Genomic DNA, 11,377 nt, shown 5'->3' with positions numbered 1-11,377 from the left:
GATAAACTCTGTTTTATGATGTCACTGTTCATAATTGACGAGTTCTGATGTCATCAGTTCAATGTTTATACAGACCATATATAATGTAACTGCTGGTGTAAATGATTACAGGGCCTATATTTGTGTTGTTTTGGTGACTTCTATCCCCTAAGTTATATAATAATAATAATAATAATAATAATAATAATAATAATAATAATAATAATAATAATAATAATAAAGTATATACAGTGACATCTTCATAACAAGTAGGCTTAGGCAATTTGTCTCCCTCAGAATGGCACATGCTGGGATTGGAAGGCTCCTGTCACTTTGCCCGGGGCACAAAACAAGGTCAGAGGTTATAAAGCAGTGTGGAGCATTCTTTAGGGAACAATGTGAGTGGATGTGTGATTGGGAAGTAGTAGGTACAGTAAAACCACCAAATTCTGCTGATGGAATGTGCAAAAATGACTTAGATTCAGAATGAGGAGAATATGCCACTTATATCAAGGGCAAATGCAGGAGGTGGGGAAGGGGGGGGGGGGGGGGTTCCGAATGTTTGGTGGTCACAATGTTAGATCCCACTCTCCGAGCAATTGGAAACCCCCCCCCCCCCCCCCCCCTGCATTTGCCTATGCATCTGTACTGCTCAGTACAGTATAAGGTACCAGGGTCCATTACTGTCTGATTTAGGACATTATGTATCCGATAAGTGATCAAACATAACAGCTCATCATCAATAATACATGATAAAGTAACCAAGGCCGTAGCAAGCTGATATGCCGCCATGTGCCATTCCCGTCTCCGGAATATAGGATGTCCCTATGAGTGGGCAGGGCTTCTGGAACCCCGCCATGTGCCATTCCCGTCTCCGGAATATAGGATGTCCCTATGAGTGGGCAGGGCTTCTGGAACCCCGCCATGTGCCATTCCCGTCTCCGGAATATAGGATGTCGCTATGAGTGGGCAGGGCTTCTGGAACCAGGTGGGATTCCCGATTCAGCATCATTAGCAGAAGTGCGGAATACGCTATTCGGCGATTTCTGTACTTCTGCGCATGCGTGCACACCGGTGCGCGCATGTTTGAGGACTGAAACTGCGATCGCCCCAGTGGGGGGTGTCGACGGGGTGGCATCGTGGCATTTTGGAGGCAGAGACATGGCGTTGGGGGGCGCAGTCTGGACAACGGAGGCGTGTCCGGACCGTTTCTGGGGCACACAGCCTCTGCGACCCAAAACATGGCAGCCTGCCGACTGATTTCACAGCTAGGGTGTGAAGGCAGGGGGCTACCTTAAATATGTGAGCGTTTTCATGTTCAGCGAAACGCTCGTATTTTAGCCTGGGGGGAAAGGACCCGGTATGCAGGGTGGCCTTGCCCTGTGCTGGGCGGCCCCCCACATGCTAGAGTAAAAAGTTGTAGTTTTGCAAAAAATTTTGCAAAACTACTACTCAAGCTGAACCGGGACCTTAGTCGCTCCAGGCGTCTCTGTCTAGGCTGCGAGTGCCATTCTAGGCAACCTGCGGTCCAAATGTTGGTGCCCAGAAAGTCATTTTCAAAACTGCAAAGCCTGCGGGCACAGCAAGCTATTTAATTTGTGAAGAAACGTCTAATTGTAGAACAGGGGCAGGTGCTTTGCCGCACTGTGGTTATCGGAACCGCCACCGGGGAAACGGCCGCCTCCAGCAGAATTCTGTGTCGGTCCATCACAAAAAGTGTACAAGCTAACATTCCACAATCCCACCTAATAACATTTAGGACCACCACCTTTCATTGTTGTTCAATCATATTTAAAATTATATTATTTCCTACAATACATCTCGATTTACCTTGATTTCTGTCCTAAATTAATCGCGAGAAGACATTGGGATGGTGTTAATTACTTGTGTCACTTTTGTGTGTTTGAAGGTTTTTATTCAATGCACCTTATTATTTATTTATTAATCACTTAACTGGCACGGTGGCATTGGATGCGAATGCAATCAGATGGGCTTTCTCTGCTGACACGATAGCAGCCCTTGCAGCCAAGCCCCCTCGCTGCGTGCCCCAGTATTCTAAATTATAAATCAGTTCTGCACTGGTTTCCTGCTGCTGCCTTGGCCCCCCCGACAGTGATGCAGTGTTCTGCGACTACCGACATCACTGCCGATTTTGCATCTCAGATATGCTACGCACAGGGCATTCTGGAGAGCATGCGTTCGACATAAAGTTAAAATCTTGCACAAAGAGGGGAACTGAAGTTCACAGGGATGGTCAGTGTACTGAATGGAGGTCTTTGGGATGCTCAATGTACTGAATGGAAGTTATTGGGACGCTCAATGTACTGAATGGAGGTCAATGGGATGCTCAGTGTACTGAATGGAAGTCATTGGGATGCTCAATGTACCCGATGGAGGTCATTGGATGCTCAATGTACTGAATGGAGGTCATTCGGATGCTCAATGTACTGAATGGAGGTCACTAGGATGCTCAATGTACTGAATGGAGGTAATTTGGATGCTCAATGTACTGAATGGAGGTCACTAGGATGCTCAATGTACTGAATGGAGGTCACTGGGACGCTCAATGTACTGAATGGTGGTCACTGGGATGCTCAATGTACTGAATGGAGGTCATTTGGATGCTCAATGTACTGAATGGAGGTTATTGGGATGCTCCGTGTACTGAATGGAGGTCATTGGGATGCTCAATGTACTGAATGGAGGTCATTGGGATGCTCAATGTACTAAATGGAAGTCATTGGGATGCTCAATGTACTGAATGGAAGTCATTGGGATGCTCAATGTACTGAATGGAGGTCACTGGGATGCTCAATGTACTGAATGGAAGTCATTGGGATGCTCAGTGTACTGAATGGAGGTCATTGGGATGCTCAATGTACTGAATGGAGATCACTGGGATGCTCAATGTACTGAATGGAGGTCATTGGGATGTACTGAATGGAGGTAATTTGGATGCTCAATGTACTGAACGGAGGTCACTGAGATGCTCAATGTACTGAATGGAGGTTATTGGGATGCTCCGTGTACTGAATGGAGGTCATTGGGATGCTCAATGTACTGAATGGAGGTCATTGGGATGCTCAATGTACTAAATGGAAGTCATTGGGATGCTCAATGTACTGAATGGAAGTCATTGGGATGCTCAATGTACTGAATGGAGGTCACTGGGATGCTCAATGTACTGAATGGAAGTCATTGGGATGCTTAGTGTACTGAATGGAGGTCATTGGGATGCTCAATGTACTGAATGGAGATCACTGGGATGCTCAATGTACTGAATGGAGGTCATTCAGATGTACTGAATGGAGGTAATTTGGATGCTCAATGTACTGAACGGAGGTCACTGAGATGCTCAATGTACTAAATGGAAGTCATTGGGATGCTCAATGTACTGAATGAAGGTCAGTGGGATGCTCAATGTACTAAATGGAGGTCATTGGGATGCTTAATGTACTGAATGGAGGTTATTGGGATGCTCAATGTACTGAATGGAGGTCATTGGGATGCTCAATGTACTGAATGGAGGTCATTGGGATGATCAATGTACTGAATGGAGGTCATTGGGATGATCAATGTACTGAATGGAGGTCATTGGGATGCTCAATGTACTGAATGGAGGTAATTTGAATGCTCAGTGTACTGAATGGAGGTCATTGGGATGCTCAGTGTACTGAATGGAGGTCATTGGGATGCTCAATGTACTGAATTGAGGTAATTTGGATGCTCAGTGTTTCTATCTATACTTGATTCCTTTTAATTTCTTACTTTATTATATGTAGAAATTCTCAGGCCACCATGAACCTAAAGATCAATTAGAAACTGCTCGTTGAATACACGAATGATTGTAAAAATAATGAAAATACTAAAATTTTGATACTTTACCTAAGATATTGCCCCTTGTGTAATAATAACTCAGACTTAATTTAATAATTACATTTATTAGGCACAAGAATGGCTTACATTGTCACCCAGAAAGTTATGCAAAGTGACAAAAGATAATATAAACACCAAAACACATACTGTAGCTAGTACTTACTAATTCTCACTACTTAAAAGTGGAACTGTAGACGCGTTGACATTTTCCGACCCACCGCTGACTGGTGCCAGGCCATTAATCATCCTAAGCTGCTGACACAAAAGGTTCTCTCATTGGTGAACGGGTTAAATGTCATTTTACTCCAAAGAACTTCTCTGATCTTTTTGTGACCCCCACCTAGAAGAAAAAAAATATTCAAATTGGGATAACTACCTAAGTGCTAAAATAATAATGTTATATAATAGAGGACACAGTTTTTGCCCAAAGTTTAGTCTTTATAGTTCAAGCAATAATAATTAGCAAAACTACCAGTCTCTGTGTCGTATAATACCGATATGCATTGTTTAATTCATGTGTTTGTGTTCTCTTCAGATTATTGTGAAACTGTGATATGTGAGATGCAGGCTGACGTATTCGCAGCTGCAAATTTGTGCGCAGCTATTGTGCTAAAAAATGCTAGTGCTGCTTTGTACAAAGATTCAGCCTCCGTCGCAGATCAACAGATCAGAGTTCGGAGTGGCCCAGTCCGTCACGCGGCATGGCCGCAGGAAGTAAGACCTTGAGCCCACTTCTATTGCCTACTGGATCATAGTTTCAGGATGAAACACCCTCCGAAAAGGATTAGGGACTCCCTCAAAAATTGGAATGGTATGAGACAAGATAGCTGCTCGCCCAACCTAGCATTTGATAACCAAACTTCTTGAGACAATGCGGCTCCTTTGGACTCCGGGCTCCTCCTATCCCTGTTAGAAGGAATCGGATGTTTTATGTTTAAAACACGTCCCAACTAGGGAGGCCAATCCTGGGATCGGGACCTTCAGGATCCCGGGATATAGGCCAAAAAATGGCTGGGATTCCATCCCGGGATTGGAAGCTCCAATCACGGAGATTGCGGGATTTACCTACCCCATTGTTTTTTTTTAATGCCGGGCTGCGTTGACCTCAGGAGGCTCAGACACTCAGATGCTGCCCGGCTTCCTACTCCTGGCTCCCCCTGCCCCCGGCAGTGCATACTCCGCATTGTGACATGATGTCAGAGGTCACACTGTGCAGTCTGACGCCAGCCGCCCGCGCTGCCCGGAGCGCACCTCTCCACCAGCACCCTGCAAGCTCTCCCTCCCATGATGGTGAGTCTGATGCCAGGCGCCCACACCGCCCAGACTGCACTCCAGAGCCCATAAGACAGGCTCCCACCCACGATGGTGAGTATGTGTGTGGGCTGGGGTGGATGGGTCTTCAATCCAATCTTGGGTATCCCAGGATTGGCCTCCCTAGTCCCAACATCGACTGAATACCCAATATGTGTTTGCGACTTGTAAACATGTAATACCATTGTTAACGATTACTTGCACATTAGGAATGATGACCGGAGAGATTTGCTGAATTTCTTTGGCTTCGGTCGGTTTCAGTGGGGTTAAATTAATGTCTTGCGGGATAAATGCAAGTCGTTCCCTCACAGGGATCATTCATAAACATACACATTCTAATGTCTTGTCTAATGTTTGGAAGGGTACTTAAACCTAATTTTAATGTTTCTACTGTTTATCTTTGACATAGGAGTAAGTGTGCAATGTCTAACTATATAAAACTTATTCTGGGTGCGTCTATGGAGATAATGTGGAAAACTATACAGTGTCGTCAATATCAAGAAGGTTCTAGCTGGAGATTGGTCCTGGTCTGTTCTGTAGGATACACAATTGAATATAATGTAATCATTCAAAAAGGGATCAACTTATGAATATCTGCCATTTTTGTCATAATAGGTAATGTATGAATTGCAAATGTCCCTTATTGTCTTGATGTGAATAATCTTGTATAGTCTTGAGGATAGATTTGACTGTTTCGAATTAGTCAGTGTCAGAAGAGAAAGTAACAGCTCCAGCGTGAGCCACTGACATACTATTGGTGGCAGAAGTGGGATTGACATACACCAAGATGCAATGAGAGGAGTTGGAGCAAATTAGAGGTGCAACTTTACACAAGTGCTGCAGTATCAAATGGCAGGGAGGAGGCAATTCTAGCAGAATTACTGCAGTGTATGGTTACTATCTATCCAGATAATCTTTAGTCCTCTAGTTGGGGAAGATAGTGTTTGTAGGAGTATTAGTGCAGACCACTCACTTATGAGGTTAGTTGCATTTAAAGCAGGTCGGGTCTTTTTAGGAGATAACACAACAGTAGATGGAAAGCTGCAGTAGATGAAATTAATTTATGAAGAGCTGCACCTAGAAGGAAGGGTCACCCTCCATCAAATTTCATGGACCTCTTCCTCTGATGCAGTAATATGGAGTAGTATCACAAAACGCAGCCCTCCCAGTATTATAATTTATAAGAGGGAAAAATTGGGCTAATAATACATATTTAAAGGCTGTACATTTTCGTGAGGGGAGTTTTATGTTCCAAAAGATGTCTGGACTAAAATTCTGACTGGAAAAATAGCTTTAAGGGCAAATGTACTAAGCTTTGGAGAGTGATAAAGTGGAAAGAGATAAACTACAAAACAATCAGCTCCTGCTATTTTTGAACACAGCCTGTAACAATCTAACTCTCTCTGCACATGTTACATCCGCCCCACCTGCACTGCACATGGTTTTGCACATTAGAGAAAAATGTTGCTGCTGCGATCAGGTCTGAATTAGGACCACTGTAACAACTGCTGCCCTGCAACAGGAGGCGTGACCTAATCATGAGAGGCGTGGTCCTTCACACTTAGTACCTGCCCCCCCCTCCCCCTTGGCACCACTGAATATACACCGTATAAGGGGGAAACTAGACATTTTCTGTAATTAAAACTTTACCCTTTCTAAAAAGGCCACATTTATTGAAATAGAATATATATATTTTTTTTTTGTGTTTAATTCTAATTCCATCTTGAAGTTTTCTTTAAGACAGCGAGGAATGTGTACAGTATATACTGTATGCTACATCGTCCCATCTGCCTCTGCAATTTTTATTTTTCTGTGCTCAATATATCTGGAGATCTAATTAGTTATTTAATTACAGAAAAGAAAAGAAAAAAAAAGAAAAAAACGAAAAAAAAAAACACCCAGTTGCGAGGAAATTGTAAATGGACAAATAAATATATTATGTATTACAGTGCAAGGCAGATTCCAATTTAGACGAGTGTCAAGCATCAGCAAGTTAAATTAACTACAGTAGTTAAGGTTTATAAATTAGCTTTTGTATAACTACCATGAAGTTCTGAAGGAAACATTAGCTCAAGGACACATTTATCATGGCGTAATTGATACACTAACTAATTAAGCTAAGTCTGGGAGGATTTAAATAAACCTGTGTTATGGGACTCACAGACTAAAGGGTATAATGTGATAGTAATTATCACTGTAACGGCTATTTCCACCAGTAGCTGTAACAGATGATATTGGGTTAGGCAGAACATTGTAAGTACCTTTTTTATGCAATTTCATGAGTGGGCTCTAGGGCTAGGGAGATCTACCGGACGCAGGGTAATGGCCAAGTGTGTGGGATTTGGTCTTTCCCCGTGCAATGAAAGGGTGTGATCACAATGTCATATCGGCTTGTGCACCTATATGGCAGACCAGATCCACAGGCGATGGCATCGGAATCCCGGCGATCAGAATACCGACAGCTACATTCCAATGAGCAGGATCCTGACACCTACTAAGTAAGTACTCTAACCCTAGTCCCTAACACCCCTAACCTTCCCCCCATCTTAACCCTATTCCTCCCCAGTGGGTGCCTAAACCTAACCCCCCACCCCCACCCCATAGCTTAAATCTAACCCTCCAGCCCCCACAGCCTAACCCTAACCCTCCCTACTTACAGCCTGACCCTAACTCCCCCACACCCTAAACCTAATACCAGCCTAACTCTCAGCGGTCTCAGCATACTTACGTTAGGGATCCCGGTGTTTAGGATTCTGCCACTGACATTGTGATCCATGTCGCCATCCTGGCATCGGTATTCCAAGCAGTGTCGGGAATACAGTGTCGTATTCTCACTGACAGGATCCCCCCAAAAAATGTCCCCCACAATAAAAACAAAACCTTGATTAAATGACCCCTCCCTGCGTAGAATACTCCCCTGTGCGGATCCCACCCTTGTGCACAACCCCCCTCTGCAGAGAGTCCCCCACCTTGTGTACAACAGCCCACTGTGCAGAACCCCCCACGCCCCCACCCCCATCCCCCCTGTGCAGCATGCCCCAGAGAACAGAATTTACCTGACAGATCTTTCCACTGACTGCTTCCCGCTGAGCAGCCTGCTTCATGGTTCCCACTAGCGGCACCCTGCTGCCGCTGACTGGATCAGACTGGATCCAAATGGTGCAACAGGCTCCTCACATCTGTATGTGTGTAAGAGCCGGAGCTGGGGGTGTTGCAGGGGGGCTGCTGACTGACAGACTAGCAGCTCTGCAGCAGTAGCACTCTGTACATGGGAGAAAATAAAACATTGGGTCCATGGCTACCATCGATGGTGGGAAACTATCTGATTCTCTGCCATCAATGGTAAAACTAGTTGACATTTATCATAGACCATTGACCAAATCATCTACGGTTGCTGACCAACATTATTCCTTAGCAATATGTGAGAGTGTAGTAGAGTGACATAATGGAGACACAAGTCTCCCATTTAGCTCCAGAGGGACCTGCAACATAAACCTGTTCCAGCATCCCTGCACCACTACCTTCAAACAGCATGCACTGACTGGCTGGTGAGCTGCATAGAACCCCACTTCACTCAAAGGTCTCATTCCGAGTTGTTCGCTCGCTAGCAGTTTTTAGCAGCCGTGCAAACGCTATGCCGCCGCCCACTGGGATTGTATTTTAGCTTAGCAGAAGTGCGAAAGAAGGGATCGCAGAGCGGCTACAAAATTATTTTGTGCAGTTTCAGAGTAGCTTCAGACCTACTCAGCGCTTGCGATGCCTTCAGACTGTTCAGTTCCTGTTTTGACGTCACGAACATGCCCTGCGTTCTCCCAGCCACGCCTGCCTTTTTCCTGGCACGCCTGCGTTTTTTTCTAATACTCAGTTGACACCCAGAAACGCCCTCCTCCTGTCAATCACTCTGCGGCCAGCAGTGCGATTGAAATGCTTCGCTAGACCTTGTGTAAAACTACATCGGCCATGGTGAAAGTACGTCGCGCGTGCGCATTGCACCGCATACGTATGCGCAGAAGTGGTGCTTTTTTGCCTGATCGCTGCGCAGCGACCGAAAACAGCTAGCGAACAACTCGGAATGACCACCAAAGTTTCAATCAATCACCAGTGTGTATACAACAGTGAGTACGGCTGTACCTGTTATACTTTAATAAATCAACACCACTGGTTAAGTAGCTGGGTGATTCTGTGGTGTGTGGCTATATAACTATGCATACAACAACAGCTGCATACACATCATTCCCAGCAGATTATGGTCACAGGCACACAGGATGAAGTGCCTGGGCACACAGGAGTAAATTACCCGAACACCCAGACTCAGACATAGATGTTATTAGAGATGTTCAGAGCAGCATATAGATGCCATCCTAAGCACATGTGTAGTGCAGACTCAGCATAAAACCCAGTCTGAGGACAGCACAGAGTGTTTCTAGCGCACTGCATCAATACAGAGACTGATTAAAGTACAGAAGCTGCACAGTTACAGTATGTCTGCAAGACGCATGAATGCATGAGCTACACACATAATGGGATTTATTAAGGTAAAAAGTGCAGAGACTTATACAACCTGGAAGTCTGCTATGGAAATACATTTAAAACTTGTGAGGTTGTGGTAGAACCAGATGCAGATTGAAGTTCAGATAATATAGACAAAGTCATGGGAAAGATACGCTTAAGTACTCTATAATACATTAGAAGACATCAGGTAAAGTTATGTGGACAGCATTGTAAGCAGTATATCAGGATGGAGGTCTCATGAGGAGAATACATTTAAGAAGTGTATTTTTAAAACATGTGATTACATAGACAAAATGATGTCTGCCTCTCAGCAATTAATGTATTTTGGAGTGCAAATAGATGATGAAGAGATTGCTACAGCAATGTTACAGAACTTGATGCCTGAGTCTGACTTCCTAGTTGTGGCGTAGGAGGCTAACACAGCAAAGTTACACAGTCACAGTCAGAGCAAAGTTAATACAGTTCCAGTAACGTGTAACCTGTTATTCAAACTCTGAGACCACTGCATTGCATACAAAAAGTTAAGCATTCAGAAAAATTTTATTAAAATAATTTAATTGTCTCAAGATTGGTCACTAGGTATTTGCGTGCAATGAAAAGTGTATGAATCCTATTCAAAGCAAGAAATGCAATGGCAGAGATGAGTCAGCCCTGAGTGTTACAGATAGCTGCAGAAAAGATTAATGGTACATTGATTCAGGTGCAACAAGGCATTTCAGCTGCAATGAGGGGTAGTTCGCCAAGTTACCCAAATATAACCCTACCAAGGGATTACCAATAAAGTCCTTACAGCTACTAAAGTTGGGAAAATTAAAGCTCATTTAAAAATTGGGAAAACAAAATTCACAGATATCCAAGAAGTGGTTATGTACCAAAAATCAGAACAAATCTTATTGCCATCTCGGTCCTAGAAAAGAGAGGTCACCAATTTCAGTTCCCTATAGGAAAATTTATCTCATCAGGGAGGTGGAACAGTTCTTAAGAAAATATGGAATAGAGCATTAATTGACCATTGCCTATACTATAAACCATGTACTAGTGGAGAGAACAAGATGTATGCTATAGGAAGCAGACCTAGAGAAGCAGTTTTGGGCAGAAGTCGTGCCCTCAGCAGTTCCCCTACATGACATAACACCTATTGAGGCATGGTCAAAAAGAAGGCAAAGTGTAAGACATCTCGTAACTTTTGGAAGTGCTACGTATGTACATATACCAAAAGAAAAAAGATGCAAGATGGATTCAAAATCAGTGAAGTGTATCATGCTTGGCTGTTGCCATGAAAGCAAAGGCTACAGATCATGGAATCCAAATATCAGAAAGATTGTCAAGTCAATGGATGATATCTTAAAAAAAAACAGTGCAAGTTGTAGAAAAGCTGGAAGTTATGTGTCGCTGGAGATGTCTGCGGCTGGAGATGTACCTGAGTCAGAGACTACCAGCGTGGAAGCTCTTTCACAGAAAAGATTAAATATCGACAAGCCACATAAGAGATATGGAGCGGGATGTATGACGCATCACATTTTGCATGGCATTTTAGATGGCGATACCCAATAGCAGCCTATAGACTTCTTATGGCACTCTGCTCTGGGAGAAGTCCCACATCGCAAATGACAGCTGTCATCGGGACAGCTGTCCTTTGCTAAAATGTTCATCCATACAGCGTTAGTGAACACCGATATGCATGCTATGAGTGACGGGA

Source organism: Pseudophryne corroboree, chromosome 4 (genome assembly GCF_028390025.1).
Source record: "Pseudophryne corroboree isolate aPseCor3 chromosome 4, aPseCor3.hap2, whole genome shotgun sequence".
Taxonomy (NCBI): Eukaryota; Metazoa; Chordata; class Amphibia; order Anura; family Myobatrachidae; genus Pseudophryne; species Pseudophryne corroboree.
Note: the sequence above shows the minus strand (reverse complement) of the source record.